General features: G+C 44.1%; 1 protein-coding gene across 7 annotated transcripts in view; it reads left to right on the forward strand.

The window, feature by feature from the left end:
• Positions 1–26354, forward strand: part of WWC2 (WW and C2 domain containing 2) — a 208144-nt gene that overhangs the window by 46119 nt on the left and 135671 nt on the right. The window contains exon 1 of one of the 7 annotated variants that reach the window (XM_042982924.1): positions 24790–24837. The exons of the other annotated variants lie outside the window; for them this stretch is intronic. The gene's annotated coding sequence lies outside the window, so the exon portion shown is untranslated. Of the gene's footprint in view, positions 1–24789; positions 24838–26354 lie in introns of those variants that run through there. 7 annotated transcript variants of the gene reach the window in all.

Below are 26354 nucleotides of genomic sequence, written 5' to 3' on the forward strand. Positions count from 1 at the left end.
TGTTAATGGAGTTACACGCAAACTTAACATACGACCCAACGATCCCAGTTCTCCATCGGTTTTTTTAGAGAAGTAAAAACTTACATTCATTCCAGAACCTGTACGTGAATGTTTCTAGCAGCTCGGGCCTAAATGCCCCCTACCTAGAAACACCCAGACGTCCCTCAGTGGGTGCAGGAACACTGCTCAGCCGCAAAACTGAAGGCAATAGATTGGCTGGATCTCAGACATCTTACCGAGCGAAAGACTTCTGTCTCAACAGGTTACAGACTGTCTGATTCCATGCATATGATATCCTCAAAAAGATAAATTTATGGGTGGTTGGGTGGCTCAGTCAGTTAAGTGTCCGACTTTGGCTCAGGTCATGATCTCAGGGTCTTGAGTTTGAGCCCCGCGTCCGGATCTGTGCGGACAGCTCAGAGCCTGGAGCCTGCTTTGGGTTCTGGGTCTCCCTCTCTCTCTCTCTGCCCCTCCCCCACTTGTGTTCTTTCTCTCTCTCTCAAAAATAATAAGTGAATACACTTAAAAAAATAAATTTATAGCGATAGAGAACAAAGCAGTGTTTGCCAGGGTTTGGGGGTGGGTGGGCAGAGGACCCCGTAACTACAAAGAGGTCAAATGAGGGAGTTTTTCGGCGTGATGGAATTGTTCTGCGTTCTGTTCATGGGGGTGGCAGCTCTAATCAATACATTTGCTAAAATTCACAGGCTGAACACTCTCCGAAATGCCAGTTTAATTGTATGTCAATTAAAAAATAGCTCATAATAAAAAGGACAGACACATTAAGGTCAACACAATGAAAACTTTGTATTTATCCATGTGGGTGACTGTCACTCATTTACAGACATTGCTCTGTCATCTTACGTTATAGAGGTACAGCCCGGGGTGGGGGGGGGGTCCGTGTCCGGTTTTACCCTGTGAGGACAGTCCTACTCCAGGCATATTTTACACGGCTCTTCGGGCACATGCGCAAGGGGAGATTCCCCAGAGTGCGTATCGAGGGCTGGGTCTGTTGGGCTGTTTCACTAGGTAAAGCCAACTTTTCAAAAGAAATTTTTTTTTTTTTGTAAAGTAGTTGCCACTCCAGCAGCAAATGAGATTTCCCATTTGTATACATTCTTGGCAACACTTGAATTTGTCTGACTTCTAAACTTTTTTCATTGCGTGGGTTTCAACTGGGATCTCATTGTGGTTGAACATCTTATGTTTAGAGGCCATTTATTTTCCTTTTCCTAGACATTTCTGGATGGGCATTTTTCTTTTCTTTTCTTTTTTTTTTTTTTTTTTTTTTTTTTTGGTTGCTCACCTTTTTATTGGTTTGTTGTTTATTGAGTCTTAAGAGTTCCTTACATATTAAAAAAATTTTTTTTACCGTTTATTTATTTTTGAGAGGGGGAGAGACAGAGTGTGAGCAGGGTAGGGGCAGAGAGAGAAGGAGCCACAGAATCTGAAGCAGGTTCCGGGCTCTGAGCTGTCAGCACAGAGCCCGACACGGGGCTCAAACCCACAAACCGTGAGATCATGACCTGAGCCGAAGTCGGACGCTTCACCGACTGAGCCACCCAGGAGCCCCGGGAGTTCCTTATATGTTTTAGAAACGCATCCTTGTGAGTTATATGTGTTGCCAGTATCTTCTGGTTTGTGGCCCATTTTGCACTCTCTTTATGGAGTTTCTTGTGAATGGTAGTTCTTAAGTTAATATAGTCAGACCCGTCTATCTTTTCCTTCGTGATTGTGCCTGTTTCCTATTCAAGAAACCTGTCTCTTGTATCCTGAAGTCATAAAGCATCCTGCTATATTATCTTTGCAAAGCATTAGCGATTTGCCTTTCACATTTGGGTCTTCAAATCCCCAAGACTTTGGTTTTGAGTATGGGGTATAGGGTGGGGCCAGTTTCACTTTTTCCCCGGTGGGTCTAACTTGTCACCACAGCACTCTGTATCCAGACGTCCCAACTTTTCCCACCCAAGCAGCCGTGATACCTTTTCCAGGTCAGTTTCTATACATCAAGTGTCAGTCTTTGTGTGGCTCTGGTTTTGTATTGCTGTTTAGTTCTAGAACAAATTTCAGTATTTGGTAGTGAAGGTCTCTTAGGCTATTTGTGTGAAGACAGTGACTACATTTGCAAATAATGACATTTTTGTTCTCCTTTGCTGTATCCTTAATCCTTTTCCCCCTTTTTTCTTGCCATACAGTACTAGCTTAGATTTGCAATACAGTGTTGAATTCAAGTAGTAATAATGGGCAGCTTTGTTTTGCTCTAAATCCTACAGGAAATGCTTTCAAGGTAAATAGGTGTTTTGTGGATACCTTTATCAGGTTAAGGAAGTTCCCATCTATCCCTAGCAAGCTAAGAGTTGTTTTTTTTTTAAATGATGTTGAATTTTATCAAAAGGTTTTCTGTTCTTTTTGAGATAATCAGGTGCTTTTTTTTCCCCTATGAATGGCACAAATTTCATTAACTGCATTAGTTGATATTTTAATGTTAAGCCAACCTTGCATTCCTGGGATAAACTTAAGTCGGTTATGAATTATTTTTTCAGAGTTTCATTTGCCAGTACTTTTTTTTTTTTCAAATTTAAAATGCTGTTTATGTAAGATACATTCCTATTTCAGGGATGTTAAATTTTCTTTCTTTCTCTTTCTTTCTTTCTTTCTTTCTTTCTTTCTTTCTTTCTTTCTTTCTTCCTCTTTCTTCCTTCCTTCCTTCCTTCCTTCCTTCCTTCCTTCCTTCCTTCCTTCCTTTCTTTTTAAATGGCTAATGATGATTAGATTGTAAAACGTACTGTGGTTTTGAGAGAAGTTAAAATATTTGAAATGTTGTGTCTTGATGCCAATTAAATGTTCTAATATTATATGTTTTGTGTTTGTGTTCTTAAGTGAACTTGACCTACAGTTGTCCTTCCTCATTCTTTTCTTGTCAAACTTAGGTGTTAAGGCTGTGCACTATAATAAAATGAGTTGAATAATGTGTTTACTTTTTCGATATTCTTGAATAGTTGATGTAATATTGTCTTTATTTTATTCTTGACTTCTTGGTTGAACAAGCCTATAAAATCATATAGGTGTAACATTTTAACCTCTGATATAGTTTCTTTAATCCTTATGAAACTATTCAGGTTTTCTTTTTTTTTTTTTTATTTTAAAGTTTATTTATTTAAATAATCTCTACACCCAACATGGGACTCACACTCATGACCCCCCGAGATCAAGAGTCACAAGCTCTTCTGACCGAACCAGCCAGCTGCCCCTCTATTTATTTTTGATTCAGTTCTTTTGAGGAATTTGTTCGTTTCATCCATATATCCAAATTTGTTAGCCCAAAGTAATTCATAATAGGTTCATAGCATATGGTTGTTTAATCTATGTAGCATCTATAGTTGTCTACTCTTCATTTGTGCTATTGTCTATTTGTGTTTTATTCTTTTTTCTTTACCTGTCTTTGTTAGACGTTAGTCAATTTCACTGTTCTTTTTAAAGACATGAGTTTTGACCTTGACATTTTTCATTTTCTTTATCACTTGCTTTCTATACCAGTTATTAACATACTTCTACTTTGGGTTGATTTTGCTGACTTTTTAAAACTTCTTGGGGGCGCCTGGGTGGCTCAGTCGGTTGAGCATCCGACTTCGGCTCAGGTCACGATCTCACGGTCCGTGAGTTCGAGCCCCACGTCGGGCTCTGGGCTGATGGCTCAGAGCCTGGAGCCTGCTTCGGATTCTGTGTCTCCTTCTCTCTCTGACCCTCCCCCGTTCATGCTCTGTCTCTGTCTCAAAAATAAGTAAACGTTAAAACTTCTTACAAGGGATATTTAACATGTTACATTTTGGTCTTTTCTCTCTCTCTTTTCTTAATGTTTATTTATTTTGAGAGACAGAGGGAGAGAGTGAGGAGGGGGCAGAGAGAGGGGGAGAGAATCCTAAGCAGGCTCTGCACCATCAGTGCAGAGCCTGATGCAGGGCTCGGTCCCATGAACTGTGAGATCATGACCTGAGCCAAACCAAGAGTCAGATGCTTAACCAAGTGAGCCACCCAGGCGCCCGTTGGTCTTTTCTCTTTAAAATTGCACTTGCTAGGGGCGCCTGGGTGGCTCAGTCGGTTAAACATCCGACTCTTGATTTCAACTAGGGTCATGACCTCACAGTTTGTGAGTCCTGCATTGGGCTCTACACTGGTAGCATGGAGTCTGCTTGGAATTCTCTCCCTGCCTCTCTCTCTGCCCCTCGCCTGTGCACTCTCTCTCTCAAAATAAATAAATAAACATTCTTTAAAAAATAGAAAAAACAAAAATTGCACTTGCTAGATAATAAACTAAGTACACGGTGTTTTACTTGAATCATATATTTTTACATGCAGGGTTTTCTTTATTGCTGTTTTATGAATTTTGTAATTTATAGCTATTTTTTTCTTTTACCCGTAACTCATTTTCCAAACAACTAAGGTTTGTTATTGATTTTGATTTCTGATATAATTGAACTGGTGTCAGAGAATATATATAATATATATAGTGCCAGTCTTTTGACTTTGTTGGAACTTGGTTTATGGCCTGTTACATTATCATGTTAGTGAACATTACATGTGAGCTTGAAAACAGTATGTATAGTTATTGCAATGATTTTTTTGTATACAGATTTGAGACCATTGCTTCCAAGGGACAGTGGTCAGTGCTGGCAATAAACAGAGAAAGACAAAGGCAGATTTGCTTCATTGTTATTAGTGGGAAGATACTGATCCACATGGGGTCATGGATATGAACTATTAACTTGGAACTTTTCAGTGCTGTCAAGAATATATTGAGATAACAGCTATTTTTTAGCGTATATATAGAAACATTCTTTTTTAATAAGCAGATAGAATTATGGTTTTATTATCAGATAAAATGATTCATGAGCTCTTATAGGAATAGCACTGGAAAGAAAAAATAAATTACTCTCTCGATCTGGGCCCACGTTTGCTTTTTTTAAAACTAATATTATAGTATGACCTTCATAATAAAAGCAACCACCTTTACAGGTTTCGTTCTGGACCAGTCATGAGTTAAGAGCCTAGAGTCCAGAGTCAGGCTGCCTTATTTCAGATCTTGACTTCTCTGCTTAATAACTGTGACCTCTCTGTGCCTCAGTTTTCCTGAAATGAGGATGCTGGTTGTACCCACTGCAAAATGTTATTTTGGGAGCAAAATTTGATAATTGTGCTCCTAAGAATATTTGCCAATATTATGTAGCATTTACTCTGCTACACGCTGTTCTGAACGTTTACCATAAGTTAATGAGAGCCTCACCACAACCCTATGAGGCTGACGTTTAGATTTACGGAGGCTTAGAGAAAGGCACAGAGAGAGCAACGAAACCTTTCCAGAACTGCTGACTTGTGTTACTAAAGCGGGGAAATCCTGACCCGAAGAGCTCCTCTGTGTGGATGAGAGAGGTTTGAGGGGAACCAGCTGGGGAGCATTTGACAGAGGAAGAGGGATGGGTTTCTGAAGGATTTCAAGGCTGTTAAAGATCATTTGATTTCCATCCCCTACATCTTAGTCGGCTCGGGCTGCCGTAACAAAATACCATAAACTAGGTGGCTTAAGCGACAGACGTTTGTTTTCTCACAGTTCTGGAGGCTGGAAGTCCAAGATCAAGGCGCCACCAATTGGATTTCTAGTGAGGGCTCTCCTCCTGGGTCGCAGAGGCCACCTTCTCACTGTGTCCTCACACAGCCTTTCTGTCTGCACATGGACAGAGGAAGATTCCTCTCTCTTTAGGCCACCAGCACTGCCAGATCAGGGCTGCATCCTTATGACGTCATCGAACCTTACTTGACTCCTAAAGATCCGCTTCCGTGTATAATCACAGTGAGGGTAATGGCTTTCACATATGAATTTTGGGGGGACACAGGTGAGTCGGTAGCATTCTGCCACCACCCAAGGAACACAGAACATCCTCCAAGACTAACTAGGTTCTCTGCTACCTTCTAGTGAGTGTCAGGTTTTTGTTTTGTTTTGTTTTTTTTTATTTACCACCAGAGTGGTTAGATTCACGTTTCTATCACCAACAAGCTTATTTCAAAGTATTTGGCATTTCTTTTTTTTTTTTTTAAGTTTATTTTGAGAGAGAGAGAGAAGGAGAGAGGCAGAGAGAGAGGGAGAGAGAATCCCAAGCAGGCTCCATGCTGTCAGCGCAGAGCCTGGCATGGGGCTCGAACTCATGAACCATGAGATCATGACCTGAGCCCAAATCGAGAGCCGGATGCTTAACCGACTGAGCCACCCAGGCGCCCCCAAAATATTTGGCATTTCTGTAGGTAGCAAAATGGTATTGTTTTCCTAAAATAAGGCAGACCGTGGCACCACTGTGGAGACCCCCAGAGTATGTCTTTCTGTGTACTGGGAGGCGTGTATAATTATGCCGAGGTACAAATCTGCTATCTTCATGTCTCATGCATTTTTGACTAAACAGATGCAGTCTAGTAGTCATTCATTTAACAAACACGTAACTATCCTGCTGTGTGCGCAGTACTGGCTCTGATGGTATAGTGAAAAGTGTATTCTCAGAGGGCCCTGCCTTCACAGACTATGTACTCTAGGAGAGGGACACACGTTTTAACAAATAAAGAAATACATAGATGCATCTGTGCCGTGAAGAAAAAATACAGAAAGGTAAGGCGACTGAGGTTAGCAGTCTGGAGAAAACTTTAGAAAAGTGATAGGAAAGTAAGGGAGCGAGCCAGGGAATTATCTCAGAGACCAACGTTTTGGGCAGAGAGGACGAAATACGCTAGTGGGGCTACGCTGGGCAAATCGTGCGAGGGTGATGATACCCGCTGGCCCTGGGGCCTCAGTGCCTTGGGAGGGCCCAATAAATGTTCAGTATCGCTGTGACTGTCGTCGTCATGGTCCAGACGGAACTGCGATAAACACAACTTTTTTTGCCCAAATGTACCTTTATTGGAAGCTACACTGTTAACAGGGATCAGTTTGCCTCCCGTCTCTCCTCTGAATCAAGAGAACTTATTTTTTCCACGCCACTCCTCAGTTTATGTATGCTAATAGAGTAATATTGTGTTTCTCTAAGTTTTCCACCAAACTATTCTTTTTTTTAAAAATTTTTTTTAATGTTTTTATTTATTTTTGAGACAGAGAGAGACAGAGCATGAACGGGGGAGGGGCAGAGAGAGAGGGAGACACAGAATCGGAAGCAGGCTCCAGGCTCTGAGCCATCAGCCCAGAGCCCGATGCGGGGCTCGAACTCACGGACGGTGAGATCATGACCTGAGCCGAAGTCAGACGCTTAACCGACTGAGCCACCCAGGCGCCCCTCCACCAAACTATTCTTAATGCAAAGAAGATTGAACCCAAAGGGTATGTGTGCATAAGCGCGCGCGCGCGTGTGTGTGTGTGTGTGTGTATGGAATCGTTCCATAAAGGGAACTTTTTTGGTAATCTCTTATTTTCTTCTAAAGATTCGTGCCGGTCTTATATTCTTGTAAATAATATTATTTGTGCTTATTTTAATATTTAAATAAAGTTGTAAATGCCCTGTTTTGTGGATTTGAAGACCCTTGCCCCAGGTACATCACCTGGCCTGCAGCAGAATGAAAAGCCTTGGAACAGAGCCATGCGGTGTATGTTCTGGCTTAGGTTCAGCAGCAGGCTAATGTTACCCGAGGGTGTTTGGGTGTGGGCTGGGTGGTTTTACTCCTCGGTATCCTGTAAAGCAACACAAGAGAATGTTCAGCTTCCTTCCATAAATTCTATATAAAGTAAAAACAAGAAAAATGCAGGGTTTTCACCCCCAGAATGAGCAGTATAAAGCGAAGCATCAGAAAATCCAATTTGCGGCCAAGAATGAGCTGTGAAACTCATCCCGTCACCACCAGAATTGAATCACCAGGTAGAAGGGGGAGCGACAAGCCTTTTCCCCGAATCACTTTCATCTGGTTTTGGAATTGAGAATGTGATGCTCACTTCTACAGGCTAATTTTCTTCTTGAATTATGTTTCATCGAATTAGTGTTAAAATTAACTTGGCCGTCATCGAATATTTATTAAGAGTGGGTGTAGGTGACAGGCCCAGTGTAGGCACCACCACACCCTTCACTCGCATCCTGGCCTTGGCTCTCTGCTGCCTAGAATCATCAACACCGTGCTCCAGGAAGTCGTTAACTAATTCATTAGAGTCATCCTAGAGATGAACTCATTTGCTAACTCTGTTAAGTACATATATGAACTTGATTAGATGATTGGGAGTCCACTATAAAATAGCAGACCCTGACGATCATTCTTTCAGTTGTATATATTTTTAATAATAGAAAAGCATTTGTCCAGGCAAGAATTATGTTCACTTCCATTTCCAGGATACCAAATGAGATACACTGAAAGTTTTTCATAAAAGTAAAAACGGTGCGCATTTTGAGCGAAGCCATGATTTTGCATGGGGTTGACGTTCTTAGCGTCAGCTCTTCCTTAACGGGAAGGCCAAACTGCTAGGGAATATGAAATCAGGGTAATGGATCCAGAGACATAGAGAAGGAAATTAGAATAAACTGTTCTCAAGTATCTTCTTCGGGCACCTGTTTCAGAATCCTGTGGGAACGGGAGCTTGTGGCTATGCCATCGGCACATCCTCAGAAACTCTGAATGAGTTGTTTCCCTACTTTGAGTTACGTAATATTCGAAAGCAACAAAGGCAAGCTTCTTTTAAATAGCTGGTTAGTTCATTCATTGCTTTAGTTTTTAGGTGTTTCATAGCCCACATCAGGGACCTTTTCCTCTGATGTGAATGTATGTGTTGAAGTGTTTGCAGAGATAAGAATGTAAGGTAAGAGTCTGATGAAATGTGACCGTTTTGACTTGAATAAGGCATAACTGTTTCCTGTGAAACTTCTGTGTTTAACTTAGTATCCAGTTGTAGTATTTCAGTTGCAAACTGAAAAAAATTTACAGATTTAGAGAGGATTTTATTAATAGGTTAGTACTGAAATGACCTTGAAGAAAACTGCTTGCCATTAATTTCAGAATTTTGGAGCATTGCTAAATCATTCTTTGAAGGTTAAAATTAATATTTGAAAGTAATAATTAAGGCCTTGGCTGCCAGGACTAATTGAAATTTTTGTAGAGAGAAAATGTATGAGCCCAGATGTCATTACTCATTCATGATATGTCTTACTAATGAGAGATTATTCTGGCTTCAATTGTTTCCATACTGTTTATAACAGGACAAGACTTGTTTAATGACGTCGATTGTACGTGGAATGCTATTCGTTGCATGTACAGATTGCATTGTAATTAGAAGAGAATTACAAACAAACATTATCGATTTTGAATTGGAAACAGTGTCACCTCAGTAACATCTCGGGCATTCTTAAAGCCACTCTGCTTTTCTTGTATATCTGAGTACTGGTTAGATTTGGTTTATTTAGCTGATGAAATCTGAATCAAAAAATCCCAACCCAAGGAAGCATGGCCATCGGCAAGATAGTGGTGTGCTCGTAGGATTTTTTTCTTCAGAGTTTGGACTCCGTTGGTAGAGAGAGGGTTTAATGAACTTAGTTAGCCCCACAGTTGAGAAGCCGCCAGCCTGGTCGTTGAGAGTATGGTTCATATCCTGGCACTGGGAGCTACTAAGTAGCCCCGTGGTGAGTTTCTCTGCTTGTTCCCTCCTAGGCTTTTTTCAGGGGTTAAATGTGCGTTAATAAAACATTTAGGATCACCATTGCCTCATCGTCCCTGATTGTAAATGACTTTTAAATACATTTAAAAATTCCAGGCAGTATTTATTTTTAAGCTTTTTTGAACATATATCTGGCAAACACTTTTTCTTTTATTATTGAAAAGATAAGAGATCAGCAGTATTTGAAAAAAAAATTTTTTTTAATGTTTATTTTTTATTTTCCGAATCCGAAGCAGGCTCCAGGCTCTGAGCTGTCCGCACAGAGCCCGCCCGACACAGGGCTTGAACTCATGAACAGTGAGACCATGACCTGAGCCAAAGTTAGATGACTTTGGCTTAACCAACTGAGCCACCCAGGCTCCCTGATAGATCACCAATATTAAAGAGGAATTTAAAATAATTATCCATATAACCAGTTTTTAAAAGTAATGTTTGTTTGCATATTATCTTCTAATTATACTTTATTTGTATGCATATTTTATGATATTGAAACTATGATGTATATAGCAGTCACTGTAGGCAACCGAATATGATTGGTCCATCCTGGTCACATGCTTGCTAAGGAGTGGGGCGGTCATACAGGTTGTAGCCATAGCCACACGGGAGGGGGCATGTGGTCTTCCCTCAAAGAGGGAGAAGGAGTGCTACTCTAAGCTGCTGAAGGAAGAGAAGTCCACTATGATGAGCAGTGGGCTTTCTCCTACTGTGTGAGCGGTATTTCTCGTCCAGAAGTGTATGTTCATTAAACAGGTACAATCTCTGTGGCAATGACAGCCTAGTACTGCAAAGACTCCATTTCCTTCGGGGATTCGAGCTGAGATCGTGATGTGGTAGGAAGAGTGTTAGACTGAAGGGCCAAGGGAAATGCCGTCTGAGCTGAATAACCTTGGACAAGCTTTCTAGGTCTGTAAAATAAAGCATCAGATCAGTTGACGTTCTTTTCTCCACCCCTAAATTTACCCTGTTTAAGGTACAGAACTGCTTTTTGATATTTTTGTTTTGCCATAGTGCTTATTTAGGATCGTTTATCAAGGTGTTTTGTTTCAAGTTTTGTTGCCTTCCGCCCTCTTCTTTTTTTGTCTTTAAACATTTTTTAATGTTTATTTATTTTTGAGAGAGAGAGAAAGAGAGAGAATGAGCAGGGGAGGGGCAGAGAGGGAGGGAGACACAGAATCTGAAGCAGGCTCCAGGCTCTGAGCTGTCAGCACGGGGCTTGAACTCATGAACTGTGAGATCATGACCTGAGCTGAAGTCGGATGCTTAACCGACTGAGCCACCCAGGCGCCCGTGCCCTGTTCTTAATGGTGTCTGAACAGAGTAAGTAAAAAGTACATGTTTATCAAAATTGCCTTGCAGCAGTTTGTTTAAAGAAATGATCTCTAAAAAGAAGAAAGGCGCATGTCCATTTTCTAAAAAGGTGAAAAAAATGTACAACTTTTTTAGTAATCAAAGATACATGAGGGGCACCTGGGTGGCTCAGTCGGTTAACTGTCCAGCTCTTTATTTCAGCTCAGGTCATGATCTCACAGTTCGTGAGTTTGAACCCCGCATCAGGCTTTGCACTGGCAATGTGGAGCCTGCTTGGGATTCTCTCTCCTCCCTCTCTCTCTCTGCCTCTCTCTCTTTTCTGCCCCTCCCCTGCTCGCATGTGTGCTCTCTCAAAATAAATAAGCTAAAAAAAAAAAAAAAAGATCCACGAGGAATAAAACCAATTCTCCAGCTTTTGAAATTGACAAAGCCTTAAAAACATCATTACACTCAGTGCTGTAAAAATATCATTATACTCAGTGCTGGACATAATGCAGGGAAATAGAAGCACGTAGCAGTAGTCAGACTGTAAGTTGACAGATAATTTCTGGAACAAATAGGGTGAGACAGAGTAATTTTCTGATGTGAACTTAATTAAAAATATAACCTCAGGTTGTCATATCTGTTGAGTGCATATCTCTGACTTCACCTGTCAGAGATACACACGGTTCCCCAGGTTTTGAGGTTTTGGTTTGAGGTCTTTAAGTACTTACGATGATACTTGTAGGGATAAACTCCTCGGTTGGGTATTTCATCGATAGCTGGAAGATCTTGGTGCCCGTTTTGGTTTGTGTCTCCTCCAGACTCCACCAAGGCAGAAATTGAAGTGGCTTATCTTTTAGAGACCCCTGGAACAATTCACTGCCAGGGTGATGGTCTTTGTCTTCTGTTCCCCCTGAGTCTGGCTCTCATACTGAGTGGGTGCTGATGGGAGCTGGTGAGTATCTGCTGGCAGAGAGCTCGTCTCTTGTACCCAAGCAAATTGGGCCACAGTTTCATTCTAATTCTCAGCCTTGGGTGTTGGTAGAACTAGACTTTGACAGGACAGCATTCCAGAGAATCAGGAGAAGTAGGATATAGGTTACCAGGACTTGGAAATCACAGATGATGGAGTGTCTTCCTCAACTGGCTAATGCTCTCAGGCCAGGCCAGCAGCTGCTAGTTTGAACACCTCAGGCAAGTGTCCACCGTATTCATTTGCAGGATTGAGACTGCCTTTGTCTTGATTTGGGGCAGAATGATTGAAAAGATCTCAAGTGTGATGAGCTGCCTCCAGAACACTGGCAGTCTGTCCACTGAGACTGGCAGTCTGTTTTTGGATGAGCACTTTCTACAGTTGGGGCAGAGAAAGAGGGGGCGGGTGTGGACTCAGTTATGGTAAACAGAACTGCGAGTTTTGTCAAACCTTCGTCACTTGACTTGGGACACAATTCCAAGAAAAGCCTTAAAAGTGAGGTATAGGACATTCAGAGTTCTTGGGGATTCTTCCATGCCCCAGGTGCCGTGGATCTGGCAGAATAGTAATTTGAGAAGAACGGGGAAGGCTCACTTCGGGTCTGAGTGTGCATAGGCCGGCCTGCCCGTGAGGGCGTTGTACAGCTTGGGTGAATACCAGGCCCTTCTAGGTGTCTGTCTGTGTATCAGTGTGGTGATGGGACAGTTACCATATTGTCAGCAGGAGAGGAGTGCCAGGACGGGTAGCAACCAGCTGTGGTCTGGGAGGCGAGCCACTGAAGTCAAAAGTTGAAGCTACACGGCTGGGCAGTTGAAGGAGCTGGGGTGACCAGCAGGAAGGAGGAGGAAGCATGGGTTAGAACATGGGATAAGGAATCACAAGAGGATGCTGCATGGAAATGCTTCGTATTTCTAGATCTGTAGTTCTCAAACGTTAATGTTCTCAAGCAACACCTGGAAAGCCAATAAAACATAGCTTCCTGGGCTTGTCCCAGAGATTCTGATTCGGGAGGTTGAGCTGGGGCCCACACCTTGAACTTGCATTTCTAAGAGGCTCACTGCTCGTGTCAGTGCTGCTGGTCCTGGGACCACACTGGAAGAACCACTATTTCAGATCTACTGGGTATCACAGGCAAGCTTTTCTTACCCCTCCAATCTCAGTGTTTCTGCAGAGAAGAGAAAGAAATAGGAACTTTTGAGTTCTATCCCAGATGCTTATATATATGTATAGCATCAGTTGATTTTCACAAACATAAAGTTGTATAATCTGTATTTTCTGTGAGGCTGTGGAGACTCAGAGAGACCACGTAATTTGTCCACAGCCACGGAGCTCGTCTGTGTTTTGACCGGTTTTCCGAGTTAATGCCAACTCCTGTTGTAACTCCTGTTATTTTCCTTACAAGGAACTGCACAACAGGGTGGAGTGGAGGGCAGCGGAGGGAGCCTTCGCATCTGTCGTCAGGAACACTCGGGTTACTCTGGTGTTGGTACAGATTCTCCATTCACCGGGACCCAGAGTGTGTGGCACCAAGTGAATTTCAGAAATTTGTCACTGGCAAAACCTCTTCAACCTTTCGCTTAAAAACCTTGTAAGAGGGGCGCCTGGGTGGCGCAGTCGGTTAAGCGTCCGACTTCAGCCAGGTCACGATCTCGCGGTCCGTGAGTTCGAGCCCCGCATCAGGCTCTGGGCTGATGGCTCGGAGCCTGGAGCCTGTTTCCGATTCTGTGTCTCCCTCTCTCTCTGCCCCTCACCCGTTCATGCTTTGTCTCTCTCTGTCCCAAAAAAATAAATTAAAAACGTTGAAAAAAAAAATTAAAAAAAAAAAAAAAACCTTGTAAGAGGACGCCATTATTAAAAAAGAATGGAATTTCGGAACTTTAGAGTCAAGTTGAAGATAGTACAGACATTTCTGGCATATTTTATTTGGCATTTCCGTTAAATCGTATGCTGAGAGATTTGGGGTGAGGTTAAGACAAAGGGTTCTGCAAATAATTTATTTCTTTTATAAAAGTCTGTTTTCTGAAACTTCATAAAGGCAAACATGAAAGCATATCAAGGCAAATACAAGAACAATACGGTGAAACACTTTTTCAACAGCGAAGTATATATTTGCGCGTGCTAATAAATTTCATTCTGTCTCATTGTTCAGTATGAATGGGGACAGCCTTTATAAAATGAATACTTAGAATGATTGTCCTGAATAATCCTTTTGTTTTGAATAGCCAAAAAAAGTAAAAGTAGGTTATAAGAAATTTTAGAACTCTGTGAAATTATAGTCCTGCGGTTAGTTGATCTTACTAAAACCGCCCTTAAACTCTGGTTTACCTCGCCGAGTACAAAAGATACATGTGGTGTGTGAGATCGTGGCTGTCCCACAGGGCTTTAGGTGTGCATATTTCCCCCGTCAGGTAAAAATACTGGAGTGGGCCAAAGTGTGGGGTTTTTTTAATATAAGAAGAATATTGTTAAAAACAAACACATTAATTTGGTAATGACAGATCCCATGTTGATAATGCTAAGGAATATTGTAATCCAGTACACTTGGAAAATAGGAAACCTTAGATGTGGAACTTAGATTTTTAACTAAGCGAGTACGTTTAAGGTTATCATGCTGCTTCAGTATTCCCCTCCCCATTTTAACCTCAGGTAACGAACATCGAGAAACGGCTCTGTTTCTTGGTAAGCTAGTGGAATGTTTACTAAACTCCGCGTTTACGTTCCTTGCTGCCTTCTCCATTTCTCTGCTAGATTAAGTGTGGCTTCTTCCTCTCCAAAGATGGCACTGTTAACCAAATTAAGTAGGCTCCGGATTTCAGGGAGTGACGGCACGTCTTTGTTCCTTTGCATATATCCTGGCTCTTGCTCTCAGCTCGGAGAGGGATTATCCATGTGCCTGTGCCACTTCTGTCCCCTGGTTTGAACTTGTTGCAACAAGGACTTTCTTATTCAAGTTGGAATCTCTAGAAGAAGCTCTCTCTTTCCCAAACCAGGGTGTCCTAAACGAATTTGGCTACTCGCGTAGTCCTCTCGATTTGGGATGAATTTTCTCTTCGGAAACGTTTGGAGGGTTGTAGGCGTCCTCTTTTCAACTACTTTTTCTCTCTATTTTAGAGGAAAATAAAAGAAGAAACACATTGAAAATTTTTTTCTCATTTGAGCTGGGCTCTTGGGTTTGTGGAACTGGACTGCAGTCCTAAGAATTTCTTTCCTTTTTTTTTTTAAAATTAACTTTTAAAATTTAGATGTAATTGACCTGTATCATCACCATTATGTTAGTTTCAGGCGTACAACATAATGATTCAGTATTTGTCCATATTGTGAAACGATCACCATAAGGAGTCTAGTTAACGTCCATCACCACACATAGTCACCCCCAGAGAATATCTTGAAATGATCTTGAAGCCCTTGTCCTGAATGACGAGGAGGGAGAGGTCAGGTACAACCCTTGCATTTTCCCCAGTGCTGGATTTCTGTCTTCACCAGCAGGATCTCCATTCCTGCAACCGAATAGGTACGTCTCCAATAGAGATGTGCCCTTCGTTACTGCTGTCCTTGAAAATGTGGCAGCATTTCATTAACTTAGATTTATCTAACCAACAGTTCTTTATCATTTGAACTGGACTAGACGGAGTCTACCCTTCTGTCCGTGGGCAGTATTTGCTGACTACCCCTCAGGCCCTCCTCCCTCCCCAGGAGGGATAGATTATGCTGCCAATGGCTGTGTGCTGGGAGCACCGTGCCTGCCAGTGCTGCCTTGCCCACACTCTGGCTCCTGCTCTCAGACCTCAAGCACCGCTTCTCCCTGCGCCACCTTTGGCTTTACGCCTCCTCGAGAACCGTAATGCCTTCGATAGCTGCGCCGTCCTGTTGGATTGTAGAATAAGCACGTGCCAGAGTACTTGCAAAGCTCGAGCAATACAAGAATGAAAGTAGGGGTAGGAATGACGGGCAGGACTCAGATTGTCGATATTTAAAAAAATGAGAGGGGCGCCTGGGTGGCTCAGTCGGTCAAAGCATCCGACTTCGGCTCAGGTCATGATCTCGCGGTTCGTGGGTTCAAGCCCCGCGTCAGGCTCTGTGCTGACAGCTCAGAGCCTGGAGCCTGTTTCAGATTCTGTGCCTCCCTCTCTCTCTCTGACCCTCCCCCATTCATGCTCTGTCTCTCTCTGTCTCAAAAATAAATTTAAAAAAATTAAAAAAAAAATGAGAACTCTAGGGCTTCTCTATTCTTCCTCCTTCTTCCCCACCCCCGACCCTGCTACGTGCAGCAAGTTCTAATTACTATCTCTTCCAAGGAGAGGGAGAGGGTTGAGGTAGTGAAGACAGGCTTCATGGAGTTCGTGAGCCCCCAGGTGGGCTTTGAGGACCGTCAGGGGGAGTGTTAGGGGTCAGCGTAGACATGGTGGCCAGCCTTGGCTCAAGGGGAATTGGAGAACAAGTTTGGAGAAGAAACCGAAGACTAGATAGGAGACGCTGCATATTTAGGGTAAGATTTTTGAACCTGATTGTTTCTAAATGTCTTTCACAGGGTTTTGATAAAGGTGTGGTGGCACGGAGAGTGTATGTTAGAATTCGGACTCTGGAAGAGTGTAGTTGGAGAGATTGAAAAGGAGAGTGATGGGCAGGAGGGAGACTAGCTTAGGTAATATTATAATGAGCTAGGAATGAGGCGGGCGCCTGGGTCCCGTGCAGGTACCAGAATGGAGTTATGTAAGAGTTGCCCTGTCATTCTTTCCTCTGTTGGCAGTTGGTTAGCCCGTGTGCATTTGAAAGCAAATAGCATGTACTTTACAGGGCGGCTGGGTGGCTCAGTCAGTTAAGTGTCTGCCTCTTGATTTCTGCTCAGGTCGTGATCTCACGGTTTGTGAGTTCGAGCCCTGTGTTGGGCTCTAAGCTGACAGTAAGGAGCCTGCTTGGGATTCTCTCTCTCTCTCTCTCTCTCTCTCTCTCTCTCTCTCTCTGAAAATAAATACACACTGAAAAACCATGTACTTAAAAAAAATGTCATATAAACTTTTTGCTTGGTTCCTCTCTGTATGAGGAGGAACCTCATACAGAGGTTATTAGCTTGCTGCTAATACAGAGTCTATTTGTAGTCATTGTCCGTGGGACACCCAGCGAGAGGCTATAGTTTCTCCCTGGGCTACCTGACAAGGCTGGTGTTTTAAATCAGAATTTTCCAACCTGTATTATGGAGCCTGCTTAGTTTACAAGGTTATTTTTTTTTTTTAATTTCTCAATTCAGAGTTTTAGATGATATGCTGATGTTATTTGTGAAATTTCAATTCTCTTCTTCTTTGTTCTTTAATTAATCTCCCGTCTACTCTGCCATGGCCTTTCTTCCCCGGTGAATGAAGCAAGGCCTTGTCCAGAAAGTACACACTGGAAGCCTGGGCACAATTTCTCTCTTTTTTTCTCTAACTTGTTATTTTGAAATCATTTCATACTTACTAAATAGTTGCAAAAAGAGTACAAAGAATCCTGGTTTACCCTTCATCCACATTCCTCAAATGTTAACATTTTACCGTGTTTGCTTTATTATTCTCTCTCCCCTCCCCTTTTCCTCCCTGCCACACCCACTGCCTTAGACACATTAATTTTTGCTCTGACATTCATGCTCTTAACGTTTGACAGTAAGTTGCAGACATGATGCCCTTCGGCCCCAAACACTTCAGTTTGCATTTCCTAAAAACAAGGACATTCTCTTTGATAGTCACGGTCCGATGATCCATTTCATGTGCTTCATTCGACTTGTGCTAAATTTTTAGCCCTACTTACGGTTCTTTACAGGACATTTCCCCTCCACCCCCCCAGTCCACTCTACAATACATGCTCACCTGTTTTATTTAGCTGTAATGTCTCTTTATTCTCCGTTCTCCTGGGATAGCTTCTCAGTACCTGTCTTTCCTGCACTAAACATTTTGGAGGAGTATAGGTCATTTGTTTGGTATAATGAACGTCCCTCAATTTGTGTTTGTCCGATATATAATCATGGTTAGGTTCAGATTATGCATTTTTGCTAGAAATGCTCCAGAAGTGATCTTGTGTCCTTCGCAGTGCGTCGTGTCAGAGGGCACACGATGTCTGTCTGTCGCATTGCTGGTGAGGTCAACTTTGGTCTCTGGTGTTAGGGGGTGTCTGGCAAGGTTCTTACCGTGTACTTGCTTTACTGGTTGACTTGGGGAAGACGGGAAGGATTTCCGTGCCCCTCAGTGGTTGAGAAGTTTTTTGTTTTTTATTTTCCTTGCAGGTTTCTCAATCTCCCTCTCGCTTTTGTAAAACTTTACCGTGCGCTTTCCCAGGAGCGACTCGCTTTTTTAACCTCATTTCCCCCCACACAGTTGTCTTCCCAAGACTGCCTCCTGGTGTCCAGGATGCACTTTTAAGGTTGCCTCTTTGTTGTAGTTCTCTCTTTAACCCCTCCGTTTCAGTGGGCTTTCCCGCTGAGCGGTGACTTTGACCGAGCTTCAGGACCACAGCTACCGCCCCCTTCTTTCTTCCGCTCCGTTTTTCCCAGAGTCCCGTTGTTCCTGCTCTTCTGCAGCATATGCCTTCCTAAAAAGTCATCATGCTGTGCCAGATCGCACCATAAAAGCCACAGCACCCGTGGGGAAGATGGGTTTGGGGGCATGCGATGGGTTGCCAGGGCCGCCGTAACAAAATGCCACAGGCTGGATGACTTCAACAGCAGAGATTTATTCTCTTCTGGGGGCCAGAAGTCAGAGATCAAGGTGTCGTCGCAGCGGTTGGTGTCTTCTGACATCTGTCTCTTGGCTTGTACATGGCCTCCTTCTCCCTGCGTCCCCACAGGGTCTTCTCTCTGTGAGTCTCTGTCCTAATGTCCTCTTCTGATAAGGACACCGGTCGTGTTGGGTTAGGTCCCCCCTGGATGACTTCCTTTTACCTTAGTTACCTTTTTAAAGGCCCTATTTCCAATTCAGAAGTACTGGGGGGTTTTAAACATACACATTTGGGGCAGAGGGGACACACAATTCAGCCCCTAACGGGGTACAGCACTCAAAAAATGTCAATGGCACGTTTAAAGAAAAGATAGGAACCTAATAAAAACCGTAGCGCCATTTTGCCCATGTTGAGTCATTAGAAATATACATAAATACTCCAATAAATATGATGCTTTAGAGAAAGACCTGGTGTCTGCTTGTGGGAGTGGCTCCGGGAAGGACTGTAGCTCGTGGGTTATGTTACCAGATGGAAAGCTGTGACAGCCGACCTGGACGGCGGTGGCTCAGAACTGTGGTGAACCCGGGCAGCTGGTAGATTTTTGAGGGGTGCGGACGCGTCTCCTAGTCCTCCCAGCTCAGTTCTGCCGCGCTAAATGCCGCTTTCTGCATTTACCCACTACTGTTTCTTACAGGTAGGAGGCTCGCAAGCACATGGAGAACTCTCATTACGTTCTACTTGTTCCCTAACGTATCGATCATATTTGAACCCCAGGGTTTGCATTTTCAAAAAAGTGTTACAGCTAAACTGACAGCGACTCACTGGGCTATGGTGTTTATTTATTTATTTTTAATAGATATATAGATAATCTGAAATCATTCTAGCCTTCTGGTTACCCCAAAGGCCTGGGACATATGGTTTGATTTGTTCTTGCTTCTTAAAGTTGTCTTTTTGCATTTTGGAGGATTGTTGGGAGATGTGGTGTAATTCCTTTTTGTAAAATACTTCAATCCCAGTAAGTTAATTTTGCCAGTTAATGTACTGTATGGTGAAATTTTATTGTAACACCTTCTTTTCCTCTCTTCTCTTTCCACATGCCTTCTATGACCTATTTGGTCAGACTTTAGGGTTCTTTTTTAATTTTGCCTGAAGTTTCATTGTTTCAATAAGATTTTTAAATTTTGCAGCCTCGTGGGCCTGAATAATTTTTAAAGATTTTTTTTTTTTTGAGAGAGAGAGAGAGAGGGAGAGAGAGAATGTGTGCACACACACACACACACACGCGCCTTAGGTGGGGAGGGGCAGAGAGAGAGGGAGGGAGAGCGAGAATCCCAAGCAGGCTCTGCACTGTTGACTGGGGTCTGACGTGGGGCTTGAACTCGTGAACCGTGAGATCACGACCTGAGCCGAGATCAAGAGTTAGATGCTTAACTGACTGAGCCTCCCAGACACCCCTCGCCTGAATAATTTCTAAGCCGAGTTTGGAATGAAATTAGGCAGTCTTCACTTGGAATGATTGTAATGCGCACATACGTACGTTACCATGGTTTCCTTAAATGATGGCAGTTCTGTGGCAACGTGGTTCGCACTTCAGCCACCCCAGTCGATCAGCTGTGCCCGCATGTACTATAGACTTTGCTTAGTCCGCAGATCGTTGCCTAAATAACAGATGTGCACCGTGACCAGTGACAGAGCACAGCACCTTTTTTCAGCTCTCAGCGACCAGTCACTTTGTGTCTGTTAATTCTGTTCACATACAGACAACAAAATGTGTAGTTGTAGTGGTAAACCCACAGGTCATTTAAACATTTTTTTTAACATTTATTTATTTTAGAGAGAGAGAGCGAGCAAGCAAGCATGAGCGGGGGAGGGGGAGAGAGAGAGAGGGAGACGCAGAATCCGAAGCAGGCTCCGGGCTCTGAGGTGTCAGCACAGAGCCCGATGTGGGGCTCCAACCCACGAACTGTGAGATCATGACCTGAGCCGACGTTGGACACTTAACCGACTGAGCCACCCAGGCGCCCCAACCCGCGTGTCATTTTATAAGGATGAATAATTGAAAGGGGGAATCGGCCAACAAAAATGAAAGTGCAGCAAAGAAATGAAAGGTGATGATGTTAGACGTGAAATTGGATGCATCAGAAGATTTGAGAACATTGACAGCAGGACCAAGAAGGGACGGATTGATTAACGTTGGACCATCAGGTGAAGCTATCGCAGATTGCAAGGATTAGGGAAGGCCACTGAAGATCTCCATCGTCGACTGTTTTAAGTTGATGAGACACGCTGGAAGGCAACCCCATCAGGAACTTGTGCCACCAAAGACGTAAGATCTTGAAGTGGCTGTAACGGAGTCAGGCACAGGGTGACTTTTGCATTAGGAGGCAACACAAGGACTCCTTTAAATTAAAACTGGTGCTTATCTACCAGTCTGAGAATCGCAGAGCGTTAAAAAAAAACACAGAGAAGCATCTCGACCAGTCACTTGGCAGGCGAATAAAAGATCCTGGGTTATAATCTCATTGTTTGAAAACTTGCTTCCATTGTGTTCTTGTCCAGAGGTAGGCACAATAATTTAATTTTTGAAGCATGATTGCTACTGTTAGATAATGCTCCAAGCCACCCTGCTTCTCTTGGGGACTTGAATGGACGGGAAAACTTGAGTTTTACTAGCAAACACAACTTCATTAATGGAGCCAGTGAACCAAGGAGTTATTTCAGCCAGTAGAGGCTAGTTTATTTCCTTCCTTCCTTCCTTCCTTCCTTCCTTCCTTCCTTCCTTCCTTCTTTCCTTTTTTCCTTCTTATAAAACCTAGGACCTTAAATGGACTTTCAGACAGGTTATTGATGCTACAGCTGGAGATCATGCATTTTCTGTAGCTGAATTTTGGAACAGATACGACATACAGCATGCATTAGAAAACATCCAGGCATCACAGCCATAAGTAACAGTGACTAACATGTGCAGAATGGCAGCAACTTTTACCACACTCTGCAAATAACCTTGAGGGATTGGAGCTGAACAGAAACAGAGTTGCAGAAGGAATAGCTGACCAGGCAAATGTTCTTCACCTGGAGATACGGAGCTATAGGAATCTGGTGAAGGCAAGTTTTTTGGCATAAAGGAGGCAAGGATCAAAATGCCCCAGAGGAAGTGATGCCACCAAATATCTTCGCGTTAAAGGAGCTCTTGGAGATAATCATGAAATCACAAAGAGTAAAATGTTGGCAGCCAATCCAGACTTAGCAAGAGTGTGGCACGGGGCACCTGGATGGCTCGGTCAGTTAAGCCTCTGACTTCGGCTCAGGTCACGATCTCACAGTTCGTGGGGTCGAGCCCCGCGTCGGGCTCTGGGCCGACAGCTCGGAGCCTGGAGCCTGCTTCAGATTCCGTGTCTCCCTCTCTCTCTGCCCCTCCCCCACTTGCACTCCGTCTCTCTCTCTCCCTTAAAAATAAATAAACGTTAAAAAAATTAAAGACAAAAAAGGGTGTGACAGTTTGTCGAGGTATGGAAAAGGTTCTCTCGTCGTATCTTAAGTGATACAGCCTAAAGAAGGCAAGCCCTGTTGCAAGTACTTTTGAGCTTCTTACGAAGAAATAAACACTTTAATTCCCAGCTTCTAATGGTTTAAATCACAGCATGCTAAGTCAACATTCGTTTTACTGTTTTGTTCGTCCCTCTCTCCATTTTAATAGAGAGCCTTTAATATTTTGAATAGCGGGTTTCCAAGGTCATAGAACAGTTGTAGTTGTAGCCTCTCCCATTGATTACGAAGATGACTCGGCACGATTTCGGCCGGCACCTTCGCTTTGATTGCACAGCACTGGCGGGCAACGTGGGGACTCGAGATCCAAGTCCCTTGCCGTCATCCCTTCGGCAACCACCCGTCGGCTGTTGTAGCGTCTGCGCTGAGCTGCTGACGTGCTACCCGCTACCGCCGCCTGTCTCACATTGTCTCGCCTCCCCTGTCCTTGTCGTGGTCTGTTGAGTTGGCAGAGCTGTTTTCCGGGGGACGTGTCGGTCGTCTGACTCGGGAGGAAGTACTCTACTCCCGGGTCAAGTCTTCCTCTCCCTGCCCGTCTCCCCGCCCCGTAGCAGTGCTGTCTTCGCCTCGTGCAGCTGTGCCTTCAGTGGCCCTTTGCTTCCTGCGGCAGGTGCTTGGAGTCTCCTCCACAGTCTCAAGGTCTCATCAAGGCCTTTGCCTTTTCCGACGTCTTCGTCTTTCGTCTGGGCTCCACCAGGCCTCGTTGTTTCCGGTGTTGGATCCCTGTCCTTCTCTAGAGCGCCCTGGGGAGGTGAGACGGCTTCAGGGAGGAGCAGCCGTCTCGCCTGAGTGCCTGGCACCGCAAAGCCCTCCGACAGCCAGAGACTTGCATGAGGCACAGGAGGGGCCGGGGCCATGCCGTAGGACTGCTTCCTCGGTGAGCTGGAAGGACGGGGCTCCGGATGGGAAGAAAAGTGGCAGCAGATGAAGAGTGAAGCAGCCAGACCCCTCCGCCTGGCCGCAGAGAGATCAGAACCTGAGCGTCTTGGAAAACGTGCCAGCGGGAGGAGCCCTCGCTCTCTGTCTGGTCCACACCCGCGCTCCCGCTCGGCCCCGGGCATGCCGCTGGGAAATGTGTTCCCTCGCCTCCGGAAGAAAGGCCCCGAGTCCACCGCTGAGAGGGTAATGAGAACGGAATGACGGCGGAAAGCTTGCCATATGGTGGGGAAGACCAGAGACCTTTATGTCCGTAAACCGTGAGGGCGAGACTTCCGCCATCTGGTCTGGGGGCCCCACCAGGTCAGCACCCTGTGCGCTGACCGGCTGGCTCGCAGATGAGCTCTTGGAGCCTAACTCCGGGTAAGCAAGGGTGGCTTTTAGATGTGTTCAGCTCTGGGAAGAGACGTGGGGTGTTTTCGAGGTCATCAGGCAAAAGCGACGAGTGACCTAGCTATTGGGTGCCTTGTCATTTTACGACGTAATTATACTTGGAATTGAATCATAAAATACAGTGGCGGGATTAGAGGGAGCGGTCTGGTCAATGTTGCAGGTTGCATTAATTTCAGCTAAAATGAAATTAGTGTTCCTTCGGACTGTTGAGCCCAGTTACCGGATTGCTGTATTCAGTTGGGACTGACTCAATTTAACAAAATGGTACTTTTAGAGGTTTTGAGGGTAATGAGAAAATGGAACAGAAATTAAAATTCTCTTTCGCAGTTTGGACAAAATAATTTCTGTAAGCAGCAATTAAGAAGGTCCATATAAGAAATTCACTTCCTGCTCTAAATTTCATTTAGTAAGGTTTCATAATCTTAAACTGCCTTTTCTTTTGCTTGGAAAGCGTTAGGACTTAATGCAGGTCAGTGTCCTCTGCGTTATGTGACTTGACCCTTTCTTAATGGGTCAGAAAGAGGTGGGAACGGAAAGAAGAGATTGGGAATGAGTCTTTAAAAGACAGAGAAAGTTACAGCTAAGTTAGTGATTCTTGCCTGTGTAAAAATCAGGAGTATTGGGGGAAACTCTGAAGCCAGTCTATACCGTTGGAGGCAAGTTTTACGTGGCTTCGGAGCTGGCGGAGAAGTTTGTCCTTTCTTGTGGGTACGGGTCCTAGAGAAGATCAGGGGTAGGCCAGCTTGACCCACCCGTTAGGATGTCCCGCGGTGGAGCCAGACCTCTGGGTATTCTTTGACATTCACTGGCTTCTGGGGACATAGGTAGATTGCTCAAAAGCCAGGCAAATTATAGCTGGCAATGTGCCAGTTGTGTATGACAGCCTCCAGTGTGGTGACATCCACACTGTCATTACCATAATGATTTGTTTCTTGACCAGTGGTATCCTGTAGAAAAGGCACACTTTGGACATTTAATAAACCAGAAGTGCTGCCAGCTGTTACTAGGTGCTGTCCCAGAGGGTACGGATAGCTGATGAATGTTAGACTCATCGGAACGGTGTGCTAACGATCCCGACCTCTAATATCCCGTCCACCAACATTCCCGAGCCCGTGCGCCTCACATTCCATTTCTTACTTGTCCTGGGTAAACGCCCGTGGGAACTCAAACCGAGGTTGGGCAGAGTTGATACGAGGTGGGTGAGGGAGCAAGGGTTAGAGAGGTGGAGTGGGGGGGGGGGGGGGGGGGGGCGGGGGAGGGCCTCTCCTGACTTGGAGAGTCAGAGCCACGTTCACGTCCAACGGTGGAAAGGCCTCTTGATCAGGGCTTGGTATGTGGAGAATGGAAAGCCGAGTTGGTAAGCTTTCTTCTTTTCCTCCGAAATTCCACCCTGATAACGACAGAAAAGCATATTTGACCTGCACGGCATTAAAATATTTGAGCATTAAGGGTCAGGGGTTAGGCTGGAGGAGGTGTTGAAGCCGGGCTAAATGCAACCGTAGTGGAGATGTGGTATCTAAACACACTACGGGATAGGTGCACTATTTCTATCAGTAACTCGTGTTTAATTTTTAAAGAACGCAGCAGGCCTTTGAAGGCGGTTTAAGGACTGGGTGTGGAAGGGGGTGTGGGGGAAGGAAATCTCAGCAGAATGCTTTTAGATGCTTCCTGTTATATAAATGCTACATACTTCTCATGCCTTCAGACCCGTAGCAAATGGGAATGGAGCCCGTTGAGGCTGAAATTTAATTACTGTTACAAAGAAAGAATGTAGAAACTGTATAGGTAATGAAGGGACCTTAAATACTGGCATAAAGCGCAAGTTTTAATTTTTCATCCGAATCCTGTGTGTGGCATTTAAAGATGGTATCATGAAATATACTTGGACAAAAGAATACGTGTGTTCGAGGTTTTAAAAGTGCTTGTGTTTAATCCGTAAGACGTTCTGTGTCAGTCCCAGAGTCCATCGCCAGGTGGACGTTCGGCACGATGAAGAGCCCCTTTTATTGTGTCCCCAAAATAGCTCGATGCGTTTATGTAGCGACATTGTAACGTGTGCTCGTGATGAATGCGGTGCCCGTGCTGATACTCTGGCACTTAACACTTTCTGCTTCTAAATTCCTTATTTCTCTCAGTTGTGGTTTAATTTTTCTCTTTTTACCCGACTCTGACATAGCTAGGTCTGTCTGTATCTGAAAGCAGATCACGAAAGCTTCTCTCCCTTTGTTTTCAGAAAATTAATAGAAACGCCTAAGACCCTGGGAGCCGTTTTCTGTTGTAGCCTGTGGCACTCGGGGATGAGAGTAGCTATCGACTGGTAACACCTCCTGTTACATGCATGCCAAATCTGTCAAGTTCATTGCCGTGTGGCTGTGTGAACCGAGATAGTCCTATGGTCAGAATGTGTGGATTTAAGAGCTGCCGCATCACTTAGCAGCTCTTTCTGGACGGTGCTCTGCATTTCTCTGAACCATAGAGTGTTTTGTACCATGAGGACTCATCATATCTATCTCATGGGATTTTTGTACATGGACAAAGCAGGCGTGACTCACTGTATATCTGAAGCACGTTTCAGCAGGGCCACGGAAATTCTTCCTTTCCACGTAAGTAAGGCTGCCGCACAATTTCAAGTTACTTACTTATCGATTTAAAATTAATTCAGCCCATATTCATTGAGTGAGTACTATGTATGTTATTCTGGGCGCTCGGAGGATACAAAGATCAGCGAGTACAGATCTGGACCCCACAGTGTCTAGAATGTATCACTAGAAATTAGTCAATATCCTAAGAAAGGAATGGATGAAATACTTCGGGATTCAGGGCGGTCAGAAGCCTATTGGATAGGAAGTAATCTCCCAGCTCTTAATCCTGAGG

The sequence above is a fragment of the Panthera tigris genome, chromosome B1 (assembly GCF_018350195.1).
Source record: "Panthera tigris isolate Pti1 chromosome B1, P.tigris_Pti1_mat1.1, whole genome shotgun sequence".
Lineage (NCBI taxonomy): Eukaryota > Metazoa > Chordata > Mammalia > Carnivora > Felidae > Panthera > Panthera tigris.